We start from the raw sequence: 19473 nt of genomic DNA, 5'->3' as shown, positions 1-19473 counted from the left end.
AGAGGGGAAGGGAATATCTGTTAGAATTCACTAAGGAGTCATAGGTAATTTCAGACACCATGGTAGAGTGAATTAGATGATCTGTTTATCAAAGAGCTTGCAGTTCCCATTTCAAGGCAAGTGGAGCAACATGAAATAGAAGCAAAGAAAGTTAATTTCTATCCAGGGCATTATACTAAATAAAACATTAAAAGTAAACATGTACATTTCATCGGCTCCTGTCAACTCTTTGTTGGAATGTGGAGAGCTCATCAATATGATTTGTCCTTATTTTATTTCTGGAGCTGAATATGTGACTATGTGATATAAAGCTATTCCTCTTGGAGGTTCTGTTGACAAACCACTGATCTTTACTCCTGGGTCACGTGGATGGGGTTATGTATTAATTAATATATACAGTTTAATAGTATACATAGACTATGGGTGAGATTCGGTACAGGAGATCCACAGAAGCTCACCACTTAAATCCTCTAGCCCTATATTGTACAGTAGGTCTTAAGTAGTGTGTGCAGGGATTGGCACAGGATTTCTACATAAGTTTGAAAAATGCCCTCTATTCTGTAAGAATGAAAGTTCATCTTCTCCCCTGATACAGCGTAAAGTTGTGTGGAGGCCTTGTTCTGTGTCATTTACCCAAACCCTGACTGCAGTTTATGCCTTGAAATATTTGGCCTGGACAAACAAGACAAAGGAAAGGAAAGTTATCATTCGACAGGTAAGTTACTGGGTAACAGAGGCACACTGATTCCCACTCACCGCCATTGTAACGAGCAGCCTTTCCAGTTCACAAATGCCCAGTAATGGTTTGTGGGAGGGTGGTTTGACGCTGAGGAAAAGACTCCCATGTAACTATTCAAGTGTAACCTTGACCTTAACTGTCACCTACCTACATATTGCACTTACTATTTCTACTCTTTTCTCTTGTGAGGGATCATGAATCCTCACATAATTATGGGTTTCGGGTGGGACAGCAAGCCTGCCTGAGCCCTTGCAGGCCTGGAAGGAATACAAGGAAAGAACACACATCTCCTAGAGCTACTTGAGGGAATGCAGGATTCTTAACCTGACATCAAAAAGGGAATGTTGCATTCCAGCTTGGTGACCCTGAGGCTGAGAAGCCAAGGCAGATCTGCAGTTCCCAGCAAAGAGTTTCACAGGAGCAAAGAGACCTCCTCATTACTATAGAGACCTACACATGTTAATGAACAGAAAGGATTGTCCTTGAGATCCACTTCCTGAAAGATTGCATGGTCTGGTTCCAAAGCCCCACTCAGAGACACTATGAACCAGATCCAGATTTTCCAGGTTCCTGTGGAAAGCAACACTCAGGGAGCTCAACCAGCTGCCTCTCTACATATGAACAGGTCTCTGCACTTCTGTGGACCCAGGACATTTGAACTCTAACATCTGCCTTCCTGATACATACACACTCTCCACCCCCAGGTTTCATAGCTCTTGGTGGCCTCCGTAGATGATCCATGAAGCCGGGGGATGGAGAAGTTTCCAAGCATGGACCTGAAAAAAAGCCATTTAGGGACTCAGTCTATACTGCAGCCTGATGGGAATGTGGCTGGAGAATCAGGGCTGATTCTCCTCTAGCTAGCAGCTTAGGTGTGTGGTGCAGGGTCTCATGTTGTAAAGCCCCAACACAGCTTCTGTTGCTGAGTTATTTAGAGTCAAGGAAAATCTTTCCCATGATCTCTGCTACACTACAGGCCCCGACTATCACCTACATCAGTCAATTAAGCCATTTGGTGCCAGCATCATTACTTTCAAACATCTAGAGCATAGTTTCTAAATGGCAATAGTTGTTTTATCTATTGATGGATTTATTTAGAGACTTGCTTGGCACCTGTCACCATATTATCTGGATTGTCTATCAAATTCAGAAGCAAAACAGACACACATGCTTCCCTAGTCTGTCCACTAGCAGCACTAAAGGACTAATCCACACCAACAGTCACCACTATCCATCACCCAAAAGTGTTCTTCACTCCATGAGGACGGGTGTTGAGCCCCCCTCAATAGGAAGCAAAGATCCTCTGCTCCTTTCAGGGCTGGGTATCAGCTACAGGAAACCCCTGACTGAAAAGATGCCAGATGGACTTTGCACTGGGCCTCGAAAGCCATCGTAACCCAAACTTGCTTAGCAGAGGCCCCATCGTGCCTGCAGATGAACCACTCTCAGGCCTGGTCTACACTACGGGGGGGGGGAGGGGTGTCGAACTAAGGTACGCAACTTCAGCTACACGAATAGCGTAGCTGAAGTCGAACTACCTTAGTTCGACTGACTTACCCGTCCAGACGCGGCGGGGTCAAACTCCAAGGTCGACTCCACCACCGCCGTTCGCGGTGGTGGAGTTCCGGAGTCGACCGGAGCTTATGGGGAGTTCGAACTATCACGTCTTGATTAGACGCGAACTCCGAGAAGTCAAACTCACCGCATCGACCCGCGCGGTAAGTATGGACCTACCCTTAGTGCCATTAGTCAATGGAATCTTTCAGGATCAGGCCCTGGGATGCTATATCGCTGTGCTGACGCGTGATTCACAGTACGGTTCTTATGTTTCATGTCCCAGATGTAGAAATCAACCAAGAACGACAAGATTATTAAGGATCATAACCAAATTATTATCCATTTTTGTATCAACAGCTGTGTCTATACGTCTTTACCAGGATCATCCCTTCCTCAAAGAGCTTAAAATCTAAGGCCAGCTCCAGCTTCACTGCTGTCACCCACCTTCAGTGGTGCAGCAGGAGGCTCTTCATGCTGCTACATGCATGCAACATCCTGTTGTGTGCACAGCCACAGGCAGGGGATATGAAAAGATATTCAGGGCCTGATTTGTAGAAATGCTGAGCCCTGGCAGCATCCTGAACTTCAGTGGATGCTCCTGAGCTCAGCACCTCCGAAAATCAGGGAATCGTTGTCTGCTACTGCCTATTGTTTGGTACCATTGTCCTTTTCCCACTGGCCCATTCATTTATAAAGATGCTTCGCTGCATATTGTTCCCATAGATGGAATCTCCTCTCACTGTATAGCAAGGGCATAATCCTTCTGACACATGACAGCTGAAATTTTAAATACTAGAGCCTCGACTAATAGATTCAGTGACATAACACTGACCTCCCACCAATTCCTTAGATTAATTACACAGTTTGTAATTCCTTCAATATATGGCATTCATCTGAAATGACTTATTTACAGCCATACTAAGCAGCCTGCCTACTTCTGCTCCCATTGAATAGGGTTGTATGGATTATGGATTTCAACAGAAGTAGGATTGTAGCAGGAATATTGGATATAATATACAGAGTTAAAAGATACAAGTACCTGCACTTTGTGCAGGGGCTCTTGAGAGGAAGAGCAATGGTCAGAATTTCCTTGATCAAGTTTCTAGCAATGAAGAAGGGCCATGTGGCTCATGCCATTTTGGCTAACTGCTACTTCCTGCTTCCTTCCTTCCTGCTGAATGCTATACAGTAACTCCCCTCCTGGAGTCTGGGTATGGAGAGGACAGGATCATTCAAACTACAGGAATTAATTAGCATTCTGGATGGCTCGTGGGATGGAGGGATGGGGAGGAGGGTTGTCTTCTCCCGTTTTTAGAACCTCAGACCATCACACTGGTCTCCATATTATGCCCTCTCTGGCATTAGTCCTGAATTGTACAGGTGCTAACTATTCTATTGCTTCTTCATGAATAAGAGTTCAGAATATACTTATCGCCTTGTTGTAAGTCCTGATCCTGCATCCTTGATGTTAGTAGCATATTTCCCATTGACATCCGTGGGAATAAGGTAAGAGCCATAATTACTGGAAATTATATTCAATGGCACCATGATCTAATGGAGTGCATGAATCATGCATTTATAGCCCCTTGTGTGTTAAGCAAAAAACAACCATGAAATGTTCTTGGAACATCCTCATGTCCATCTGGAAATGGAGTCTGCATGGCTCATGAATTGAAAGAAACTCAAGGAGTAAACATTGTACATATAGGACTAAGAATTCTCAGTGAACACAGTGTAAAGTTCACTTATGTTTATATCACCTAGGAATATTCTAAAAAGGGAAATGTATTCGCCGCCTCTTGAATCTTAGCTGACATTTAAAACTGGTGATTGTTAAAATAACGGTTTGGCCTTATAAAACCACTTGAACTTTTATGTCCACAGGCAGCTTTGGCTGAGGTTCTACCACCTGATTATTGGTGGGTTTACACAATGCCACGTCTAGAATGTAATTGCTGGTTTCATGTATGGTTTGACAGAGTTTAACAACTTCGTTACAGAAGTGTTAATACAACATTTTAGACAGAGTGCTCTTGGCTTGTTCTAATAAATCAAGACAACGTTTACTTATCATAAATATCCAGCTCAAGCAGTGCACGTCAATCTGATAAGAATGGAATTTCTGTACCAAGATATTACTTCAAGCCAGGACTTGCAGAGGCGTCTATTATTTTTTCACAGGGCTACAGTTTGCTGCTGCCCAACACTGAGCATTACCTAGGCGTTGAACTATTTCTAATCAATCTGATTTAAAAAAGAAGACGCTAACAGGGCCAGCTGCAAGGCAAGTTGCAATTGCAAATCATTTTTCATCCTTTTGTCATGCTAAGCCCATTTGTACTTGCACCTGAAGAATTAATAACCACGATGCATTTTACTAATGACATGAGTTGCAGTCTTGATTACTGTAACTTTTGAAATCTTCTAATAAAATGGAAAGTCAGCAAGAAAAAGATATGCTTCATTATAAAATGTAGATTAAATGTTATAAAGGCTAATTAGCCCATTTTGGTAGTATGCACTGATACCTCGCGTGACATCTTCAGCTGAAGTCAAAGGAGCTACACCATTTACACCAGCTGGGGATCTGGCCCTTTAAAGTGAAAGGCCAATTCTAGCCTTATAATTCTGCAGTTCAAGATTGCACTGTGTCCATTAGATCACGGGGAAGTCTGGTCTTGGCGTTTCAATTCCAGTGCAGAGATGTAAGAGTCCAGCACATGCAGTGACCAATCCATGCAGAAATATCAGCTAAAGTTCTCGCAAGTCATTCTGGGACTAACAACTGCTTCAGTGGTCAAAATACAGGTTACAAAAAAAATTCCATATCAGGGATTTCTTACAGTGTAATCAGCATTCCTGGAAGCATTGAACTGAGGGGAGATACGCAATTGAACAACAAAACAGTATGGGAAGCTGTTGCTGAAAGTGCTCTCTTCCTAAAAGATCTGGGTAGAAACAACATATTGGTGTAATGCAAATGCATGGCAACACAATTCTTCTGTCATTGCTTATGTTATCGTTGTAAATGAAACCCAGAAAGCCAGTGAAACAGAAAATTATTTACTACTTTTATTGCCCAGTTAGTGCAGAGAACTGAGAAGTAAGTGAAGGATTGATCTTACATCTTATAAGGCAAAATACATAGAGGCTCTGGGCCAGAGTCTCAGGTGGTTTAAACTGACATAGTTCCACTGGAGTCAATGGAGATGAGCCCAATGGAGCGAAACCAATTTAGATCAGCTGAGACCTGGCTTGTTGTGATAAATAAGCAGCACTTCAGGAAGTCATTTACACCTGTGCAAAGTCCATGCATAGAGGGCACTGAGTGCTTTGTAAATACCACTGCGCAGACTGCACAGCAGAGGAGAATTGAGCCCCATGCTGTATAATGAAACAGGTAATGAGCATCATGATAACAGGCAAGTTTTTGTATTACTTATCAATATGAAACACACAGCCTGCATTTACTGTATTGATTCTGGATCCAAGCTAGGCAGTTTCTATAACATTCATGAACACCCAAAGTTTGTAGTACAGTATGTGATGTGATGAGCTGACCGAGTTAAGATCATAGAGCAGCTGGAAAGAATCAGATAGCATATGGCAATCATTTCCCTACATGTGCAGGAAACAGTACCCCTGCAAAAGGGCCTCTCTCTACCACCCTGGCTCAGGGAAAACTCTTGCATCCAGAATGAGTAGTTTTGCTGGAGCATGGACTGTGGGATCAGACCCAGCTCATTTATTTAGCTTTTATTTTTATCATCTGGACTCAACAGTGAAGTGTCTCCTCTTTTCCTTTGTGTCAGATATTGACTTTTTTGGTAGACAGCAATTCTTTGTAAATCCACATTAATGAGACAGTGGAGAAGGCTCGCTGTGTTGCTACCTGTGCTATTTGTGGACTCAATTTCCCACCAGTCTGGCATCTTTCAGGAGCAAACAAAATTTTTCTTGTACAAGAAACCCAGTAGCTTCTTTGCCATGAGTAGCTTCCAAATTATATCAAGCAGAACTAGGTTCTTACAAGTAATTCTGAATCTGATATTCATTATATCACAGTAATTATCATAGCTGGTCAGGTGAATAATATGAATGTAGCATTTCTTATTCCTTTAGTCAATTAATCATTCACAAATCAGTTATTGTGTGTGTTTATCATTGGTAAATACACACCACATAGTTTAGATAATGATTTTCAGGGTTGTTCGTGAATTATTTGCTTTGTCTATTTACTATTCATGTCCTATGATTGGTCACCTGTGTCAGCTGGTATTGGTTTTGGATCCTGATTGGATAAGTGGAAATTTGAAAACAAGAGACTAATGAATGAAGCATTTTCCATTGTGAATAAATATTTGTGCTAAAAGTAGTGAAACTTTCAGGATTTGCAAACATGTTCATGAATCTACCACAATATTCCACACAGAGAATAACAAATGAAAGGCGTCTAGGAATCAGCAAGCCAAACGTAGCACTTTTATTGCAAAAGTTTTACAAATTGTTTATTATTAGCCCAGCTTTAGTAATTAGCCATATTCTTTCTTTCATTCTTTCATTCTAGGCCATCTCCGCTTAATATTTCCTTGTATTTCTTTAAAATAACTGTGTAAGATGATTCATTTTCAGACAGGTTAATAGTGTGAATGACCTGCACTTTATGAAAGCGTCTGTGTTGGAAAGGGGAGCATTTCTAATTAACAAAGATCATATTGCAATCTACAGTGCTTCTTTGCGAAAGTAAGGTCACTGACGTAAAATGGCATTCATTAAGCAATAAATACTCATTATACCAATCCATTATCTGTCAGAGAAAAGTCTATTGGAGCAGTCGATCCTCACAGTGATCCTTATCTTACTGAAAAAAGGAAAGTGACAATATAAGCAGCATGGGCTTTGTTGGTATTAGTCTTTATATCAGGAAAGATACATTTTAGTTTGGCGATTTGAAATTATTTTGGGGTCCTAGCAGTGGGAGTATGAGGGGGGGAGTTACGGGGGAAAGAATGCTGGAATTAACCTCCATAGGGGAGGTGGGAATGGAACTTAGTTTCATTATCACTCCTCCTCCTAATTCCATTTGTGTTGAGTACAAGCAACTTTAGCTGAACTTTGGTTTATATAAAGTCCTTTACCTGCCAATGCCCCCATCTTTTCAATGCCTGCTCTGTCAGGGAAAAGCTTCAAGCATGGACCTCCTTACCATAATAAGGGCCCTACCAAATTCACCGTCCATTTTGGTCAATTGCACAGTTATAGGATTTTAAAAATCGTAAATTTCAGGATTTCAACTATTTAAATCTGAAATTTCAGGGTGTTGCGGGGGTGGTCGCAAGGTTAATGTGGTGGGGGTTGCGGTACTGCTCCCCTTACTTCTGCGCTGCTGCTAGTGGCAGTGCTGCCTTCAGAGCTGGGTACCTGGAAAGCGGCGGCTGCTGGCTGGAGCACAGCTCTGAAGTAAGGCTTGCCTGGTATGGTATTGCCACCCTTACTTCTGCACTGCTGCCTGCAGAGCAGGGCCCTCAGCAGCCACCATTATCTGGCCACCCAGCTCTGAAGGCAGCAACGCAGAAGGAAGGGTGGCATGGAATGTTATTGCCATGCATATTTCTGTGCTACTATTGGCGGGGTGCTGCCTTCAGAGCTGGGTGCCCACCCAACAGCTGCTGCTCTCTGGCTGCCCAGCTCTGAAGTCAGCCCAGAAGTAAGGATGGCAATACGACCCCCCCCCTAAAATAACTTGGGATCCCCTTGCAACTCCCTTTTGGGTCAGGACCCCCCAATTTGAGAAACGCTGGTTTTCCCGTGAAATCTGTATAGTATGGGGGTAAAACACACAAAAGACCAGATTTCATGGGGGGAGACTGGATTTCATGGTCCGTGACACATTTTTCATGGCCATTCTTAGGGGCTGCTTCCACCCAGGTGAAGGTCCTTTATGCCACCAGACCATTGTAAAGGAACTGAGAATCAGGCCCACAGTCTTCCACATACCACTCTGAAATCTTGTAAGGCCGGAGGGAGGTTTATTTTCTCCTCCCTCCAGGCTTCATGAGTTTGCAGCGCAGAGACCTTAACACCAAAGTATTTTGCTTCATTCATTTCAGGCCCAGGGCTTTCAGCATTCCAGACCAGCTGCCATGCAGTCTGGTCTCACTAAGACATCTATTTAATTTTTATAACAACCCACTGGTACTTTGAGCTGATGACTACTCCTACCCACAGACCCTAAGCACTAGATCTCCGCTCTCTCCTACCCTGTCTGCTTGCTTCAGGCAAAGACAGGTGCAGGGAGAGAGAGAGAGAAGCTTCACTAATAAAGCCTTCCCTTTAAACTTTAAAGGAACCAGCACACTTCTCATACTAAACTATTCGTTGCAATCTGCCGGGCAGATGGGGAGAAAGTATAGACTCACCGAATCAAAAAAGGGGTTGGAGGAGCAGTGTTTCCTAGAGAGCCTGGCTAAATATAAATATGCCAATTATATAATATGGACTGTACTATATATATAATGGTTACATGTATAATTATACAAATTGTATCTACACAATCACCAATTTTAGATGAATTGGTGCCACCTCTGGGTGTAGCCAAGGCCTAACTTAATTTTTCTCAACACAGTTAATTTTAGTGCTTGTGACAAATAAGAGCCAATTGCATTGATCTAGATCATCCTTGCCTGCCAGCCAGCCATGCTCCATTTATTGAGCATCTTCAAAACAGACAAGACTATCAGTGCCAAAGGATGCTGTATAACTTCTGCATCTGGTATTTAAGGGACCAGTCGCACACAATGATCAGCAAGCTCAGCTCCCCTGGAATTTATGTCTTCAATGGGACCTGAGGGGGCTCATCTTTTCACTGGAAGGGATTGGCAGCTTTCAGGGTGTTAACCTTGCTATGTGGGATATTTGGAGCAAAAACCTACAGAGCTGAGAAGAGGCAGATAATGGGACCCCCCCTGGACCCACTTGCCTCTCTCTTTGAAATGCTTTGAGAAGCTAGGACCAGAGTTTTTGCTGGTGTGTGGGTGCAGAGCTCCAGCAATTCTCACTGAGTTTCACCCACTTAAACCAGCAGAGAATTTGTCCACAAAGCTGTGACACACTATTTCTGGCTTAAGGAAGCAAGCAACCTCCCAGGCTCCTAGTAAGTTTGTTTATGAAAGGTCTGCAGACTGCACACTTGCTCTGCAGCTGGGTGTGCGTCTTAGGCTCACAATGAACAGCAAACGTTAAGAAAACTTGAAACGTCACAAGCACCGGGAAAATGGGGATCCTAGGTGTTTTGCAAGCTCAGGAGTCAAAGAACTACTGAAGTGCCAGGTACAGTATCTAGGCAGTAATAACAATCATTTTATTGTTGAAACCCGACCTCCTGCACAATACAAACTAAACCAATGTAAGAGGAACGAAAGACAAGCTCTCAGAAGCCTGCTGCAGTGTCTGCAGATGATTCTAAACCCATATGACCTCCCTCACCATGCTGACAATAGTGAATTTATCCCCATAGCAGGTTTGTGAGATATTCTGCCCCCATTCTGGGTGGGAAAGTGAGGCACAGAAAGACTAAGTGACATGCTCAGGGTCACAGAGGAAGTTGGTGATAGAGCCAGGAGTTAAACACAGGTCTCCTGAGTCCCAGGTGAGTGGCTTAACCAAAAGACCATCATTCTCCGTTGTTAGTCACCTGGTCATATAAAAGTGGATTTGGTTTGCTGGATTTGGCGCAGAGCAGGTACAATTTTCCAGCGTATAATGTACGGTTTGGTAGAGATGCAAGAGCAGGTGACTCCAGACACCAGAGCTGAGAGCGTGCCACTCAGGCCTGTGCCTATGTATAATGGCCACTTTCTCTGGCCTCCTAAAAAAGCCAGTCCATGTTTGCTGAGAATATTTATTTTGGTGGATTTCTCTATTGATGGTGCGGTTTTCTTTTGAATAGTGCGTTATCAAATTCCTTCAAATCAGCCTCCGCAGAGATGCACTATCTAGGGAGAATGGTTTTTCAGTAGCAGATTCAATTTCATAATGAGAGGGAAGTCAGCAGATGCTTCTCAGGATGTGGGTGCTAAATCAGTTTTTATGATTCTATTTCTGGCATCATTACTCCAGATTTCCAGTCCCGCTTTTCACCATCCACAGCACTTATCTCCTCTGCAATAAATTCAAATCGCCGTCTTTGTATCCAGCCTTCTGATCTGAATTGCACCAGATAAAGACACACAAGGAAAGCAGATTATCATTGGAATTAAAGGAAGAGAACAAACCATCCTATAGCAGGCATGTAGGTTTCCAGACCATGCTGCTGAATTTCACCCCCGGTGTCTCCTTTGCAATATTAATTTGGGAGATGACCTTAAAAATAACGTGAATAACGTGGTGGTTCTGCCACCCTACTCCCAGAAATCTGCATTTGAGACTGTTTGTTTGCACTCCCTAACTTTGAATGACGATTTTGCCAAAAGTTTCATAATAGTCAAGCAACTAAGTAACTCAAATCTCAGCTGTCCAACCTAGTGTTGCAGCAGAGCAGAGCGAGAGAGATCTTCCTGGCGTGGATGATATTTACTATCACCCAAGGACCTGTTGACACCAACTGTCAGAAGGCGCAGGAGTACATAGGGTACAGGGGTCTCCTGGTTCACCAAAAGAATGTCATGTAAGGTCTCTAATGAAAGTCTGAGTCACACAGGTCATCATAACCATTGTGAGATGTATGTGAGGAGTTGTGTGTGTATATATACTAAAAATCATGTTCTCTAGCTCTGTGAGTTATGACAGGTCATCCAAAGGTGATCCACGTCCTGCTGGCAGACAGGGGGCGGGGGATAGAGATCGCTCTGGCTGATCAGATACAAATTGAGTGTTGTATACATTCACAATGAACACCCATTTACTGTCTGAGCACAAAGCTAAACAATAGATTGCAGGTGCGGGAGGAAAAAATCCCGGCAGCAGGTATCCAGTTTATCTAATGAACTTTTGAAACTATATTTGAGGTACAGCTGAACCCCCAGATGTTCCTTCAGTTTGTGAGGACAAGCTTCCAGTGGGCTTGATCTTATGAGATGGGGTCTCAACCAAACTGGTTAAAACTGCTGAGGCAAGAACTTGGGGTAAGCGATCTTGTAGGAGCTAGGGGAATGCCTGGTTAGTTTAGTCTCTAGAAAATGTGTTATGATTGTGTTTTATATGTAACCATCTGTTTCCAGTATTTTTATGCACTATCACTTGAATCTCTGTGCTTTGATGATACACATATTCTTGCTTCACTACATATATAATCTCTAAGTGCTTTGTCTCAAGCAGAGTGATGGTCCTGAGTTGAATCTTACAAGCTGGTGTGGCCTATTCCTTTAGGAATAGCAGATCTAGAGTTCTGAAAGTGTTCAGTGGAACAGGGGCTAAGGAATTCCCAGGGATGCCTGGAGGACTTGGGTTGGTGTATGCCTATCGCTGACCTGTACAGAGAGAGTGGTGGTTTCAGGGAGCTGACCCATAGCCGGAACAGACAAGGCTCCCATATGCTAAGGACAGGGAGTGGAGAGATGCCACACAACCGAGAGTTCTCCGCAGAAGTGTCACACCATAACCAGTTTGTGAAGGGGTCATACAGAACTCTGCTCTCTGTAGGGTATCTGCTTTGAAACAATTTTATCATAAATGTTAGATAAAATCTTAATACGCTGGAGTTAAACTACTGCAGCTATTATCTTGGAGGGGAAAAAATGGAATTGTACACTTTTAAATCCACCAGATGCACAGGGACTTGCAGTTAGTAATTAAATTCTCGCAGCGCCCTCTCCCAGTGCCAGGCAGAGCATATTGGCTTAAGTTTGCCTGGTTGCCAAGTGTGAAGCGAAATTATTTCTAACAGCAATCAGCTACATTTGGAAACGCGCTCGTAAAAATGCCAGCTCAGAGCAATAATGATTCATGTATTAGCAAATGAACCTGTACTTTACTGGCTAACACTTGAGAGGCAACAAAGGTTGAACCCCAGAGTCAGAGTGAGGGGTGTTCCTTAAGATAATCAGAGGCAGTTATTGTGCTGGGGAGGGTAATTCTGGGAGGGCTGCTGGGAAGAATCTGATATTTGTTCACACTGGATGGTTTGGGGATTAAAGGGCTGAACTGGAACTCAGAAAATGTAGTTTCTAGTGATGTCTCTGCTGCAGATCTCCTATGTGACCTTTGGCAAGTCACTTAGGTCCTGATTCTCAAAGGCACTTAGGTGCTTGGCTCTCATTGATTTCAATGGGAGTCGGGTGTCAGGTACAGCGAGATTAAAGCCCAGATCCTCAAAGGTATTTAGGTGCCTATGTGTAAAATAGTCCCTTTCTCGGTCTTCTCCGACTATATTGTAAGCTCTCTGGGGCAGGGACTACCTTTCTCTATGTGTCTTCATGGTGCCTGGCACAATGGGATTGCAGTCTCCGTTAGAGCCCACAAGACCTATCAAAATAGAAATAGTACAGCATTGCATACTCTGGAAGGGTTGTGAGACCTTGGCGAGCAGCAAGGGTGTGGAATTCTGGGTGCTCCCCAGGCCAAAGTCTGCTCTGTTACTCCTGGGCAATTGCCATCAGCCCATTGTGCTCTGGTCTAACAAAGTAATGACATTAAGGAAACAAAAACAAAAGAGGAAGCAACCTAGGAAGAGAAGCGGCAATGACTCAAGTATTTTATGGGAAAAGAACCCTCTTTAAAAAATCTATGCACAAACCCCACCTGTGCATCAGAGATTACGGTCCATTTTATGCTGTTTGGTGTTAATTTCTTGCTCAAGGCAATTGAGAGAACTGGCATTTAGTGAATCGACGGAGGAAGGAAACGACAATAAGGCTTGCATACTTCAGAGAGCTGTGACCTTTCCAAGCACAAAGGAGAAAATCTGCCGATCTTGCTTACAACGAGTAACTGTATCTCAGAGCCGCAGGTGGAAACAAGGAACCCTGCTGCCACCACCATCTGTAAAATCAATATCTCATTAGCCTGACCTCTGCTGCTACCCTTCTGTTTCACTGGCATTCTGGGGGATGCTGCAAAACAGGGATGGTCCAGGCTGAGCAACCAAATCTCCAGTGGTAGTCCAGGGGAGCTGCAGGAGCTCTGCACCTCTAAAAATCAGCCTCAAGCTACCATGGATGTGCAATGGACATTTCCTAAAGATGCAGAGATGTCAGAAGCCATCCTAGGAGGAAGGCAAGTGGCATTTCAGCTACCATTCAGCAATGGTTCCACCTGGGAGAGGAGGCACTAGCCGCCACCAAGACTTTATAGGAGGTTTCCATTCTAGTCATACCCTGTTCATGGCCAGCATCTTTGGGACAACCATCGCTTCTTGCTGGCCCCTTGGTGAATCAGAGTATTGCAGAAATGTAGGGCTGGAAGAGACTCAAGAGGTCCATCCTCCTTCAATGAGGTAGGACCAAATATACCTAGACTATCCCTGACAGGTCTTTGTCCAACCTGTACTTAAAATCTTCCAATGACCGGGATTCCACAATCTCCCTGGGAAGCCTGTTCCAGTACTTCCCTACTCTTACAGTTAGAAAGTTCTTCCTAATATCTAACCTAAATCTCCCTTGCTGCAGATTAAACCAATTATTTCTTGTCCTTCCATCACTGGACGTGGAGAAGAAGTAATCACCATCCTCTTTATAATGGCCCGTCACATGTTTGAAGATGATCAGGTCCACCCTCAGTTGTCTTTTCTCCATTTCTTAGTTCAAAGGGATGGATGGTAGGTTCCAGGAGGCTTGTACTGTCATAACCTCTCCCTGGCAGACTGGAGTCTACCACCAAAGTACTGGCAATGTAAATCTGGGCTTCAGTTCTAGAATAGTCTAGTAGGCCATTATTGCCATTCTCACGCCATCTTCTGAATCACCAGGTACTGACCGTGATTGGAAACAGGATACTGGACTGGATTGACCACCAGTTGGACTCAGCATAGCAGTGCATCCATGCCTGTCCTCTGTGTACGGGCTACCACAGTTTTAATGCAATTTACTTTCCCTTTTATTCTAATAAATATGCATGGTTGCCTCACTGGAGACACTACACTCCCCAGCTCTTAATGCTATTATGCCTTATTTATAATATCCCATCTTTTCCCTACTTGATGGTTGATGTTCTCACATGTGCGTTAGATGTGAAGGCTCAAGTTTCATCAAAACAGAAAAAGAGACAAGTTTTCAGGGTTTTTTTCCCCCCATAAAATAATCTGCAATGATTTCAAACTGAGAGATAGTATCCTAATATTGGCAGAGCCTGGCATTTTCTCACATGAGACTCTGATGTGAGATCTGAGGCAGAGATTTAATCAGTACCAGGGGCAGCTATCAGAACAAGCTGTCATACCTAGAAAACCTCAAATTATGCTTTAATTATCCACCTACATTGCCAGAGAATAAATAACTAATGACTTCATCTCACTGTGCTAAAGGTAATTCCAGTTGTGAGAAGTTTGCAGGCTGCAGCTTTCTACCATTTGTTCAGGATGCAATAATTGGGGATATTTTTGTTCAAGGAAAGCAAGGCAGTGGGCTTTGAGGTCTTCACCTCAGCAAATTTGGAGTCAAAGCCCAGAGCAGTCATCAGCAAGGGCTATTTGACTAGTTGACTATTTCCCAGTTCACAAAAGCATTGCACAATGTTGTGCAGCTAGATGGCCATTCAAGAGAGGTGGAGACCTGAAATGTCAGGAAGTTACACAGGTTAGCAGGAGTGTGGGCAGAGCAATTTGGGGAAGCTTGCACAGCTTCAGGAAGTAGGGACACTTGTTCCTAAGCCACTGAACTGGGTCTCAGGAGATCAAAGGTCTATTGTGAGCTCTGCCATCGATTGTCCTATATGAACTCACACTTAGGGCCAGATTTTTAAAGGTATTTGGCATTGTTCCCTACAGCCCAGAACCTCAAGGTATTTAGGCACCTAGCTCCCATTGAAATCGATAGGAGTTAGACAGTTAAATATCTTTGTGGGGCTGGGCCTAAGTGACTTAGACAGCTCAGTCCTATTTTCAAAAGTGACTTAGGCCCTTAGGAGCCATTGAAAGTCAATGGAAATCAAAAGGGCTGAGGTGCTAGGAGCTTTTAAAAATGCCTCTCTGTAACTTTCGGCCACGAGATATTTTTAAAAAATCTGGCCATTTGTCTAAATGTTTCAGCAGAGGTGGCTCAATACCTGAATGCACAACTGAGATGTCTTAGCCTGACTCCCAGAAATGTTGAGCACTCCACTGAAGTTAGAGGAAGCTCGGGGTGCTCAACGGCACTACAAATCAGGCCCAGGGTGTCTGAAATTGGGAACCCAAAAACTAGGGGTTCTACTCTGAGAAATAACTGTAAAAACAACCTTGGGGGACCCATATTTATTGTCTCTCTTGAATTCTCCATCAAGTGTGCTCTGTTGATAAACAAACAGCTGCTCTCTGGTTTAACTGCTAGCCCCAGCAGATTCTGCCTGGCAATTGAGACTCTCGCGGAGTTGCTGCTTTCTCATATATCATCACCAGTAAGAATAGTCCAGCTGGCCTTCATTTTCACCTGTGCCACCCCACTGTCTTTCAACGACACTCCCGTGACACCTGTGAAACTCCATTATCTTCAACAAGTTTGCACAGGAGCAGTTGATGGGAACTTAGCAAGCAATTCGGTTGATGATACACCCAATGGAATAGCGCCTGCAGCCGACTTTCGGCACTGATGGCTCTGTTAACAGGAGTGAAAACAGTAAGGCCCAAATCCTCAAAATCAATGGGAGTTAGGCACCTAAATAATTTGAAGATCTGGGCCTAAGAACTTACCTTTGCTTCCAAAGTCAGCAGATATGATTCTGAATATTCATGAGGGACTTGAGACTTCAGATACGTTAAGGGTTGTTATAAAGAGGACGGTGATCAATTGTTCTCCCTGTCCATTGAAGTTAAGACAAGAAGCAATCAACGTAATCTGCAGAAAGGGAAATTTAGATTAGATATTAGGGAAAAACATTCCAACTCTAAGGTTAGTTACGTTCTGGAACAAGCTTCCAAGGGAGATTGTTGGAATCCCCATCACTGGAGGTTTTTAAGAACAGGTTGGACAAACACTTGTCAGGGATGGTTCAACTGTACTTGGTCCTGCCTCAGCGCAGGGGTGAGGGTGCATCAGATGACCTCTTGAGGTCCCTGCGAATCCTAAATTTCTATGGTTTATGAGATTCTGCACTGCTCTGCACCTTGTGTGTTCCTTTACACCCGTGCAAAGTGGTTACGAATTAGGCTTCTCTTCTAATTTCGTAGCATTTCACAGTTACTTTCCACTAAAGTAAGTGACTGCACAATGGCCACAGTGACAGAAAATCGGGCCCGAGGAACTGCTGAATAAGCAGGTACTGTTTTTTTAATAAAGTCACTGCTCTGAGTAAATCCTCACTTCAACACTTTGCAGTCTCATGGAGTGAAAAACTAAACAGCAAATATCATTAAAGTCAAACCCTAAAAGGTGTCTTTCCTCTTTCCTACCATCAGATCTGTCAGACAGTAACCCATTCACATATCACCAGTTTCTCTTCCCCTAATAAACAAACAGAGAGCTTTCTTTAAGTAGGAGCTTCCTTCTCAGCTGATCATCTCTTATTTGATCCTGTGGAGATGTCATAATACTGAACCGGGACACATTGGTTATTTCCATAGCAACAAAGTGTGATGTCACAAACACTGTGGTGGGGGGCGGGTGTGCAAATTAAGTTCTGGTGCAGCTCCACTGAAAGCAATAGGATCCCAGAGAAGAAGCTGGGCTCTGAGGGAGAACAATATTTTTGTGACCACAGAAAAGTGAAAGGCTGAAATAGACAGTCAAGCTCTCTATGTCAACATCCATTTCCCACAGTGTGAAGGTTCCTCCTTAATGTTGTCCTAAATCATAATAGTTCTCCTATTCTTTTTCATTCATTTCTATTGCAGTTAATCATAGGAAGCTGAATAGGATAGAACTTAAATGTAACAGACTCCCTCCCACCTTTCCCCCCCCCCAGCTTAACAAGCTTGGGTAATGATAAAACAAGACCCCCCCCCCCTTTGGGTGCAGAAGCTTTGAAAACATGTTCATGGGTAACGTATTTCATCAGGCCCTGTCTAGCATATTATACCCACAGACTGAGTCGTGCTAATATGAATGGGTGAAAAACAACTCTAGAGAGTGTTTCAAGATGGATTGATTTGACCCTCGAATCACATCAGCAGGTGAGAGAACTGCAAAGAAATAAATCCAGCAATTCCAGCTGCGTCCACAATTTATGTAAAGGAGGGTTGTTTTTTTTCCATACTGGAGCAGGAGTTCTGATCCCATGTTATTTAAATAGCTTGAGATTTGCTTAATTTTGTCTTACCCACAGTACTAGCATCTCTGACAACTTGAGCTATCATCTGCCTATACCTTACATCAGTGCTCATCAGAGATGAGATCAAACAGATCTTGTTTTAAGGCACCAGCTGAGTAGGAAGGAGCCTCATAATAGTAGTGAATCTGCTGTTGTGGTTATTGTAGTTAGGTCTTATATAATCTTAATTAAATACGGTTGATGCTTAATATCTAGGAAGCTGAGCCGCCTTTTCAGAAGGGCCACTAGAGCTCCTACAAGAAGGGCACCGAAATTCAGTTCAGATTCTTGTCATATTTATTCCTGCTGCATTAACAAGCTAAACTACTCCTTTCTCCTGCCCTGTCTAATCCTGAAGCAGATCTCATTAGCTAACATTTTTCACATGTGGAAGCCAGAGGTTAAACCCCAGACAGGATGTGTGTGTGCAAATGAAATTCGTTCTGACTCTACTCGCTTTTCTACCAGCAAGTCTTGCCCATTTGTTGAAAATAAATGTTAACCCCATTGGTCTGGGGGGTTGAATTTGTGATACTAAATCGAAAAGTTCTGTTGATGAGGGCATGATAATGGCAGAGAGTTTAATAATCAAATCTAAATGCATATTCCACCTCAGAACCCTGGAGCTCTTTATGTTTTAATAATGCCTTCTTGTTTATAAATACACTTTAGGTGCCATGTTGCATCTAGATATTGATTTGTTTGCATTAGTAATCGCTTTTTCTCCTCTGAGACTGCAGCCTGAAGCTCAGCCATGACTGGAATGTCCAGAGATGAGCTTGGTTAAATGACTGAGCTGTCCCAGGTGCAATGAATTTGGTGCTCTCTCTCTATGTAGTTTTCCATAGAAACTTGTTTACAGCAACACATAGCTTGGAGAAAGAGTGGAGGCAGGTATGTGTTTTGTTATTGGAGTGAACCATACTGGTCTCTTCCCCCTAGAACAGTGTTTCTGAAACTGGGGTCCTCGGGCCCTTGGGAGTCCACAAGGATACTCCAGGGGGTCTGCAGACCCCACTGATCAGCTCCTCCCTCTCCCTCCCAGCACCTCCTGTATGCCAGGGAACAGATATTCCCCGGTGTGCAGGAGGAGCTGGGAGGGAGAAGGAAGAGGGGGGGCACTTGGGGGAAGGAGCAGAAAAAAGTGGGAAAGAGGAGGGACGGAGTAGAGTGGGGGCAGGAAGCGATGGGGTGGGGCCTCGAGGAAATGGGGTGGATTGGGGCCTGGGCCTCGGGCTGAGCAGGGGAGCTTGGGGGTCTGTGGTAAAATTTTAAATCAAAATGGGGGTCCTCAGGTTCCTAAAGTTTGAGAACTGCTGCCTTAGGAACAAAAAGATCACCAGACTATCACTAAAAGCCAATGGCTCAAGCTGTGATTTGTACCCAAGGACTTCCGGAGTCTAATTTTCCCACTTTTGTTCAGCTGAACAGATTCCCACCCAAGTGGTGAGCGAAATTACTCCTTTTTATCCACTAGGGGTGAAGCATGAGCCTCGATGTGCCACGTACATGTCACTTACACCCTCAAAATTCTAAATTAGATGAATCTACTTCCATGGTGATATTTGTGACTTGAATGGATTAAATTTAGCATTGGTATTAGTATGTGCGATTCCATGACCCATTATGATCACATTAACTGAATTCCCTCAACTTCAAAGCCAACAAAAGTCCATATCTGGTAAGTATCATTTTCAACATTAGAATTAGCGGAGTACTGTTAAACAAATACTAACTATTGGGACAGATATTGCCTCCCGAAGCATTCATGAATCTGAACTTCCCCCTCCCCCGCCAAACAA

General features: G+C 43.5%; 1 protein-coding gene and 1 long non-coding RNA gene across 2 annotated transcripts in view; one reads left to right on the top strand and one right to left on the bottom strand.

The window, feature by feature from the left end:
* GALNT9 (polypeptide N-acetylgalactosaminyltransferase 9) overlaps positions 1-19473 on the top strand; it is a 699106-nt gene that overhangs the window by 653324 nt on the left and 26309 nt on the right. The gene's annotated exons all lie outside the window — the stretch shown is intronic.
* On the bottom strand, positions 10183-16938 carry LOC120386302. Its single transcript, XR_005589639.1, has 3 exons — positions 16815-16938; positions 13034-13273; positions 10183-10500 (listed from the first exon to the last, which is right to left on the bottom strand). It is a non-coding gene; the product is annotated as an uncharacterized LOC120386302 (long non-coding RNA).

Source organism: Mauremys reevesii, linkage group 18 (assembly GCF_016161935.1).
Source record: "Mauremys reevesii isolate NIE-2019 linkage group 18, ASM1616193v1, whole genome shotgun sequence".
Classification (NCBI taxonomy): domain Eukaryota; kingdom Metazoa; phylum Chordata; order Testudines; family Geoemydidae; genus Mauremys; species Mauremys reevesii.
The sequence above is the reverse complement of the archived record's forward strand: the minus strand, read 5'-3'. Positions and strand labels throughout refer to the sequence as shown.